We start from the raw sequence: 9,283 nt of genomic DNA, 5'->3' as shown, positions 1-9,283 counted from the left end.
AGAATCACTTGTACCTGGGAGGTGGCAATTGTAATGAACCAAGATTGCGCCATGGCACTCCAGCCTGGGTGACAGAGTAAGACTCTGTCTCAAAATAAAATAAAATATAGCAGAGCAATGCTTTTAATGCACAGCCCTTTCATTTTAAATGAACATCTTATTTAAAATAAAACAAATACAAACAAAAGACTTTCAAATGAATGATCTCTCTAGTAGTCTGCATGTATTTTCTTACTTTTTGGCATTTCAATGAATTCTGTTTTTCTTTTGCTTTATTTTTAAGTAGGTAGGCTTAAGTTTGTCTGTCATCACCACAGTGGAATCTGAGAATTGCTATTTATAACGTTTAACAAGTAAGAACACTGCATGCTGTTCCGTAGAGGGTAGGGTAGGTAAAGCTGGATACCTATAAAATTTTGAGTATTAAGAAAAGTGCTCTGGGCCAGATGCAGTGGCTTACCCCTGTAATCCCCGCATTTGGGAGGCCGAGGTGGGTGGATCACCTGAGGTCAGGAGTTCGAGACCAGCCTGGCCAAAATGGCAAAACCCCGTCTCTGCTAAAAATATAAAAATTAGCTGGGGGTGGTGGCACGTGCCTGCAATTCCAGCTACTCGGGAGGCTGAGATAGGAGAATCGCTTGAACCTGGGAGGAGGAGGTTGCAGTGAGCTGAGATCTTGCCATTGCACTCCAGACTGAGTGACACAGTGAGATTCCATCTCAAAAAAAAAAAAAAAAAAAAAAATGCTCTCGACTCACCCCCAGAGACCCTCCAGTTACTATGTTTAGGGTGCAACTCAGCAATCTGTTTTTACAACCACCCCAAGTGATTCTGCTATCCCACGTTTTGAGAAACTACAATAAACATAGTCCTTTCTACTTGGTTGCTGGCTCAAAGATGATGTGGACAACTGGGATAAGGTTTCAGGCCACAAATAGAATGGTTAGAATTTGAGAGGACTCAAGAGAGCCTTAACCATAACTGAGGAAAGTGAAGAATTTGTCAGAAGTGATACGTTTCACAAGCTTTGCTCTTAAACAAGTGCATTAGAACTGTAACTGCCACATCATAGTTTTGAAATGTAATTGGGAATATTTCTCATCATTTAAAAAAATGTTAAAAATTCAAGAAGTTGTCCCAACCTGGTTTTAAAACCTGAATATTTGAAATTAAAAATATTTATTTATTTATTATATTAGTCCATTTTCACACTGCTGATAAACCTATACCCAAGATTGGGAAGAAAAAGAGATTTAATTGGACTTATAGTTCCATATGACTGGGGAGGGCTCAGAATCATGGTGGGTGGTGAAAGGCACTTCTTACAGGATGGCGGCAAGACAAAATAAGGAAGAAGCAAAAGTGGAAGCCCCTAATAAACCCATCAGATCTCATGAGACTTATTCACTATTACGAGAATAGCTTGGGAAAGACTGCCCCCATGATTTAATTACCTCCCCCTGGGTCCCTCCCACAACATGTGGGAATTCTCGGAGATTCAATTCAAGTTGAGATTTGGGTGGAGACACAACCAAACCATATTATTTATTTATTTATTTACTGGAGATGGAGTGGTATGATCTGCAGTGGTATGATCGCAGCTCACTGCAACCTCTGTCTCCTGGGTTCAAGTGATTCTCCTTTAGCCTCCTGAGTAACTGGGTTTACAGGCTCATGCCATCATGCCTGGCTAAATTTTGTATTTTTGGTAGAGACAGAGTTTCGCCATGTTGGCCAGGCTGGTTTTGAACTCCTGGCCTCAGGTGATCTGCCCGCCTTGGCCTCCCAAAGTGCTGGGATTACAGGCGTGAGCCACCACACCCGGCGTCCTCCTGGAGTTTTCAAACAGGAACTTAGGAGGGAAAATCAGCACCTCATTGTTGGTGGCCTCCTTGGATGCTCAGGTGCTGCCAGGCAGCAGGGCTGCTGTCTCAGAGCACAAAGTCAACATGCAGAAGGAGCGAGACCGAGGGCAAAATGCTTATAGAAATATTTCTCTACAGAGTCGAGTGGCTGTGAAGTAGGAAGCAGTTACTCCAATCACCAAAAGTTTAAACGCACAAAGTCAAACTGTGCATTAGCTTTCCTTTCCCAGTGCTAGAGAAAATTCCAGGGGCAGGGCTTGTTCTGAGAGGTTTATTAGGATTTCCAGAAAGAGGTGTAAATGGAAGGTGGAGTCTCCATATCACAGGAGCTAATTAAAGCAGGTGTGCAATCAATCCAAGTGGCAAGTGGGAGATCAGCAATGCTGGGGAGTTTGCTTGTTTGTGTTTTCAATGAATGTTTATTGAGCATCTATTACGTCCCTGAAACTGTTCTAGGTGTTGGCAATGCAGCAGCTATGGGGGCAGATGAGGTCTCTGCAGTTATGAAACTTTCATTGTACTGGTGGGAGACAGGGAATGAAACAGACTCATGGAAATTCTAGATGGAGACGTATTCTGTGAAAAAAAAATAAAACACAATGATATACTAGAAAGTGGCTTCAGCAGAGAGCATGCCCTTTAGACTGAGAGATCAGGAGAGGCTTAGCAATAGAAGGTAGCATTTCAGGTGAGACAAGGCGGAGCCCAGGCAGCCAGCCCAGCTTCTACAAAGTCTCTGAGGCAGAAGGAGCTCAGGGTGTTTGAAAAAGAGGAAATCGTATGGATGGAGCAAAAAAAGCAAGGAGAGCAGTAGCAGGTAGCAGGTAATGTCAGAGAGGAAGGCAGGGGCTGGATCACACAAGGAAGTATAGACCAGGGTAAGAGATTTGGCTTGTGCTAAGGATGGCAGGAAGACATTGGGAGATTATGTCTATCTCTATCTCTATCTCTATCTCTATATGGTGAAAGCAAGTTTATTAAGAAAGTAAAAGAATAAAGCACGGCTATCCGTAGGCACAGCAGCTGACATTGGGATATTAAGACGAAGTTTCCATTGTTCAAAGTTCCTTCTAGCTACCATGGTGAGAATGGAGAGGATGACAAGAATGGCAGCAGGGAGACCAGGTTGTTAAGAGACCATCATTGTAAATCCTGTTGGAGACTAGCAGACAAGTAAAGAGATTTGGGATACGCATGACATCAGGGTTGAAAAAAAAAAAACAAACAGATTTTGGACAAGAATTTAAATGTGTAGACTAAGAACAAAGCAAGATCACATTACACAGTAAGCCAGCTTAAAAGAAAACCTAGACAGCCCAGGAGGCTCGAGGTGCTTGAGCAACACTGCTGCCCTCAGTGCTCTGAGGTCCACATGAGGATCTGCTGCTGGCATGGGGAACCCCACTTCCATTTTTTGTCTCATGTTGATCCACCTGGGCATGAAAACAATGAGGCTTGCACCTGATATTTTAGACTTTTTACAGGCAACAGGTCCTTCAGCATATTTTAGAACCACCTCTCCCCTAGCACTCAGATCAGCACTGCCCTCCAAAGACCCTTGTTCTCTGGTGTAGGCAGATGTTCCTGTTCCCTTGGCAACAACTCTTATGTAAATGGATTATCCAGAACTGACTCTTCCAGAGCCCCTCTTGCACCACCCCCCAACTGTCCCTCACTCCCCCATACATGTCATGAACAATCCAGACCCAGGTTAAAGCCAAGACGGCTAGCGCAGTATTATTTTAAATCTCCCTAATTAATCTTCTCTAGCATGTTAAAATATTAAGAGCCTATTAGCAAAATTGACTTGGATAATCTAAGCTCTAAATAAGTACTTAACCAGCAATACTCCTAATCCGCGCTTTCTATTGAATTTTTTAGTGTTTTCTCCAATTTTAAAAAACACAGAGATAAACCAAGTAATAAGAAATAAAATGTGCTATGATAACCTGTAGGCTAGATGTGAGTACTAAAACTGAGTGCCCACTCACCCAGGTGTCAATCCTCAGAGACACGTTCTCTCTTCCCACCCAAATTCACTCTTCCCATTCTCCCCAGTTTCTGGGCCAATAGTAATAGAAGGATTATAAATGGATAGTTTTAGAGTATTTGGAATTAGGTTACTAGCATTAGTTTACCTGCCCTTCTAGTCAAGGGTCTTTTGGTTGCTGGAAGCAAAGGCTTATAGCCCCTAAAATTAACCATAGATTTGAGGAAGAGCAGAAACTGAGGCTGTTTGGGAGTCTAGCTGCTCTCTCTTGTCTCTTTCTTGCTCAGCTTCATTTCAGGGTGTATGTGTGTTATATATATGTGTGTGTGTGTGTGTATATATATGTGTATGTATGTGTGCATATATATGTGTGTATGTATGTGTATATATAGTGTGTATACACAAGTGTATATATGTGTATTATATATGTAAGTGTGCATATAGGTGTGTGTATGTGCATACACGTATATACACGTTTATATGTATGTATATGCATGTGTATATATGCGTATGCATATGTGTATATGTATGCGTGCATGTGTGTATATATGTACACAAATATGTGTGTGTGAATGTGCGTGTATACACGTGTGTATATATATGTGTATATATGCATGTGTATATGTGTATATGTTTATGTATATATGTGTCTGTGTGTCTCTCTGTGTGTATGTGTTAATATATGTATGTGTGTATAGTATGTATATATGTATATATGTCTGTGTGTCTCTCTATATGTGTGACATATATCTATGTGTGCATATGTGTGTGTATGTGTGTATATGTGTGTAGTAGCCCATTTTCATACTGCCATAAAGAACTGACCAAGACTGGGTAATTTATCAAGGAAAGAGGTTTAGTTGACTCACAGTTTAGCATGGCTGGGGAGGCCTCTGGAAGCTTACAATCGTGGGGAAGCAAAGGGAAGCAAGGCACCTTCTTCATAAGGTGGCAAGAAGAAGTGTCAAGTGAAGCAGGAAGAGCCCCTTATAAAACCATTAGATCTTATGAGAACTCACTCACTATCATGAGAACTGCCCAGGATTCTATTATCTCCACCTGGTCTGTTCCTTGACTCAAGGGGATTATGGTGATTACAAGTCAAGATGAGATCTGGGTGGGGACACAAAGTCTAACCATATTGTATCGGTTTGTGTGTACTCCATTCCTCTCTCACAGTAGGTGCGTGTGCAGCCCATTAGAGCTACCCAACCTTAACTCTGTAACTTGCTGGAATGCCTACCTCCACCCACCCGGCCTTAACCATTCTAAATTTCCCAAATTGGAATGTGATGGCCCAGCTCATACATTCAATCCAGGCCACAAGTCACTGACCAGGCCAGGACTTAGCTGCCTTTTGCCTGATGTTTGTCCCTGATTGTACTGGTTATGGCCAGGGGGCTCAGGTCACACAGTACACATGATCACTCAGGAGCAGCTGGATCAAGAGGCAGAATCTCCCAGAAGATGGAATGGATGGGTAGACATCCTAAAATGTCCTTTAGTACACCTTCCCCAGTCTGGGACCCAGTGGCCCGATCATAACTGTTGGGTTCCTCTGTTGCTAACCCAATCTCCCTGCTGGCAATAAAACCCAGGACCCAGTACTTCTATGGTTGCCCCTGACCCAGACATCTAGCTGATCCACAGCCACCATTCTCCTCTCTTCCTCAACTTTATTCCTTTACTTGCCTCAGTCCAGAGGTTACAGAAGTGCTTCTCACACTTTAGTGGGTATAGGGGTATACAGGGCAATGTGGATATTGTGAAAATGTATGTTCTTTTTTTTTTGAGACAGAGTTTTGCTCTTGTTGCCCAGGCTGGAGTGCAATGGTATCATCTCGGGTCATTGCAACCTTCGCCTCCTGAGTTCAAGTGATTCTCACGCCCCAGCCTCCCGAGTAGCTGGGATTACAAGCGCCTGCCACCATGTCTGGCTAATTGTTATATTTTTAGTAGATGCAGGGTTTCACCTTTTGGCTAGGCTGGTCTCGAACTCCTGACCTCAAGTAATCTGCCCACCTTGGCCTCCCAAAGGGCTGGGATTACAGGCATGAACCACCGCGTCCAGCCCAGGCTTTTGACCTTAAGCAGTTTGTTGTTTAAAGTCCTAGTCCTGGTACAATAGGAGAACATCAAGGTGTACATACAAATTATGTGAAAGCCAGAAACCGATGTCCAGGAGATTTAAAATTAATTGTACTTTATGTGTAAGGTGATGGAGGAAATTATATTTCTTAGAACTTCAGAAAAGCTCATTCCCAAGAGAAAGGATATGAGTGCAAAAGAATGGACAGCCCTCCCCAGGAAGTACCCATTAGGGCCAGCCCTAACATTTCCAGTCTCTGGGACTAAGGCCCACAGACCATATGGCTAAATATTTAAAAATCGTAAGTCAGGTAAACAAATTGTTAAATGAATTGTGTTCTACTCTCCTTCTTTGATGAATGTATCTTCAAAATGAAAACATTTCAAAAAATACATGTAAAGTATCCAAATTAGTAAATATATTATTTATATCTTGATGTTCAGTTGATAGATCAGGAATGTTTGGAAGATAAAACAAAATAAAACAAGCATAATTTATAAATTTTATATATTTATTTCATGAAGTGTATTTGTCTTATCTTCATTTTAGCAAAATTACTAAAAAGTCAGGATAGGCTGGGTGCTATGGCTCATCCCTGTAATCCCAGCACTTTGGGAGGTTGAGGCGGGCAGATCACTTGAGGGCAAGAGTTCGAGACCAGCCTGGCCCACATGGTGAGACCCCATCTCTACTACAAATACAAAAATTAGACATGGTGGCTGGCGCCTGTAGTCCCAGCTACTCAGGAGGCTGAGTCAGGAGAATCACTCGAACCCCACAGGGGGAGATTGCAGTGAGCCGAGATTGCACCACTGCACTCCAGCCTGGGCCACAGAGTGAGACTGTCTCAAAAAAAAAAAAAAAAAAAAAAAAAGTACAATTATAATGTGTCAATTTAAAAATTCAAAAGCAAACCAATACATACCTTGCAGAAAGCTGGTAAAAAAATAAACTAACTAAATAAAGCCTACTACTGCCCAATTTTGAGGCGTTGTTCTGTCACCTTTCATATTGCAAACAAAGAGCAAAAACTGAGAGCACTGGGGCTTGAACATGTTGGTGGATGTTGAGAATTGCAGATTGTTCTTCAACTATGGGCGCCAAATCCTGAGTGACAGAGGCACCTCATGTTTTTCAGGTGATTCATATCATTAGGGAAGTTTGGGAAATACTGATAAGGTAGGCAAACAATATGGAACATTATTTAACAGAGTGCTCTGAATAGTAGAGTAGCTCAAGCAACTGGACACTGCAAAACTTATTTGGTAACTTTGCCAAAGAAATCATGATGATGATTATAAGATCACATACAATTTTTTCTATGGACAGAATTTATTTAAGTTATTGTGTTTCTGCATTTTATTGTTAGATTTAAAATTATTATTTATTTATTTGAGACAGTTCCCTCTGTCATCCAGGCTGGAGTGCAGTGGCACTATCTCAGCTCACTGCAACCTCTGCCTCCTGGGTTCGAGATTCTCATGCCTCAGCCTCCAGAGTAGCTGGGATTACAAGTGTGGGCCACCACATGGGGCTAATTTTTTTTTAATTTTAGTAGAGATGGGGTTTTACCATGGTGGCCAGGCTGGTCTCAAACTCCTGACCTCAAGTGATCCACCTGCCTTGGTCTTCCAAAGTGCTGGAATTGCAGGCATGAGTCACCACTCCCGGCCTAGATTTAAAATTTTTATATAATATGTTGGTATTATTAAAAAAATGGTGTTTAATTATTAATAAAGTAATGTCCTAAAGTATGGCAACACAAAGTATTCTTGTGTATGCAAGAGGTTGCAGAAAGCATAAAGACCTCACAGAGATTTTATATTGGGTCCATTTAGACTAGTTGTGCCACTAATCTAGGGGTGACCCACTTCTCTTTTGATGGCCTTTTTACTAGAGGTATCTTAGATCTTTTGTTATCTGATACATACACATACACACACACACACCCCCCCATATCCTATACCCTCGCTTCTCCAAACTGAGCAATAACAAGAGAAATGGAGAAGAAATGTCCAAAGTTCACAAATTCGAACTTCAGCTTAGCAAACTCGCATAAGGAAGTAAGAAAATGCGTGCCATAGATAACAATGTCAGAACAGGGAAGGACCAGTCAAAGAACTGAGGCACACAAAGGTTAAGCAAGAGAGTTTGAGAGGACCATAAAGGGAAATATTCAGAGAGCTTCTTTATTATTTTATTTTTTTTGAGGCACGGTCTCCCTCCATTGTCCAGGTTGGAGTGCAGTGCACGACCTTGGCTCACTGCAACTTTCATCTCCCAAGTTCAAGCGATTCTCCTGCCTCAGCTTCCTGAGTAGCTGGGATTGCAGGCATGTGCCACCACACCCAGATCATTTTTGTTTTGTTTTGTTTTGAGATGGAGTTTCACTCTTGTCGCCCAGGCTGGAGTGCAGTGGCATGATCTCAGCTCACTACAACCTCTGCCTCCCAGGTTCAAACGATTCTTCTGCCTCAGCCTCCCAGGTAGCTGGGATTACAGGTACCCACCACCACACCCAGATAATTGTTGTATTTTTAGTAGAGACGGGGTTTTACCAGGCCAGGCTGGTCTTGAACTCCTGACTGTCTGTCTGTGGCAGCGCAGAATTTCTGGAACCCCTCTGTGACTTAGCCCAAAGCCACATGTACCACTCCCCCATGGGCTTGTCTGATAGAAAGATGTTGCTTGCCAAATGGAAGCTCATCTTATTCATATCTTTCTACCAATGCCACTTAATTTGAGTTTACTTGGAGCAGAGTTTTTTCCTCCCCTGGATTTTGGTTATCACACAGATGGAACTTTCACAAATTCAAAACAGCAACTTGGTGCCCAGCTGACCTCACGTAAATGTCTTGGCTGCAGTGCATCTTATCTAAAAGGTGCCTGCTGTTTCTTTACTCCTTAGATCATTTTGCTTATTAGAGTGTGGTGTTTCCAGGGGACCTGAGGGCTGGTGAGAACAAAAGTACACAAGATACCCTTACAAACATTCCCTGTCCTTTTGACTGTTGAGGGATCTGCTAGGAAATGGAAAGGCTTGATCTGCTTCCTGAGAAAACTACAGCAAAAGGAATTTTCAGCTGCATATTATTTTTGGGAATTGTTCAGATTTTTCTAAGCTGATTTTTTTCCCTAACGGAACAGGAGTAAGGATATCCAAAGATCATTCTAACAAAAATAGAGGCAATGCTACCCAGCTCCGTGCCTTCACAAACAGTTAGGTTGTGATGGTGTATTATTTGAGTAGACCCTTTCTCTAGACTTGTTTCAGACTTGAAATATTATGAATGCCTGATTTAAACTGAAAGAACTTTTCTATAAACTAAAAACAAAAAA

This window comes from Macaca thibetana, chromosome 16 (assembly GCF_024542745.1).
Source record: "Macaca thibetana thibetana isolate TM-01 chromosome 16, ASM2454274v1, whole genome shotgun sequence".
Taxonomy (NCBI): Eukaryota; Metazoa; Chordata; class Mammalia; order Primates; family Cercopithecidae; genus Macaca; species Macaca thibetana.
This window is presented reverse-complemented; position numbering follows the sequence as displayed.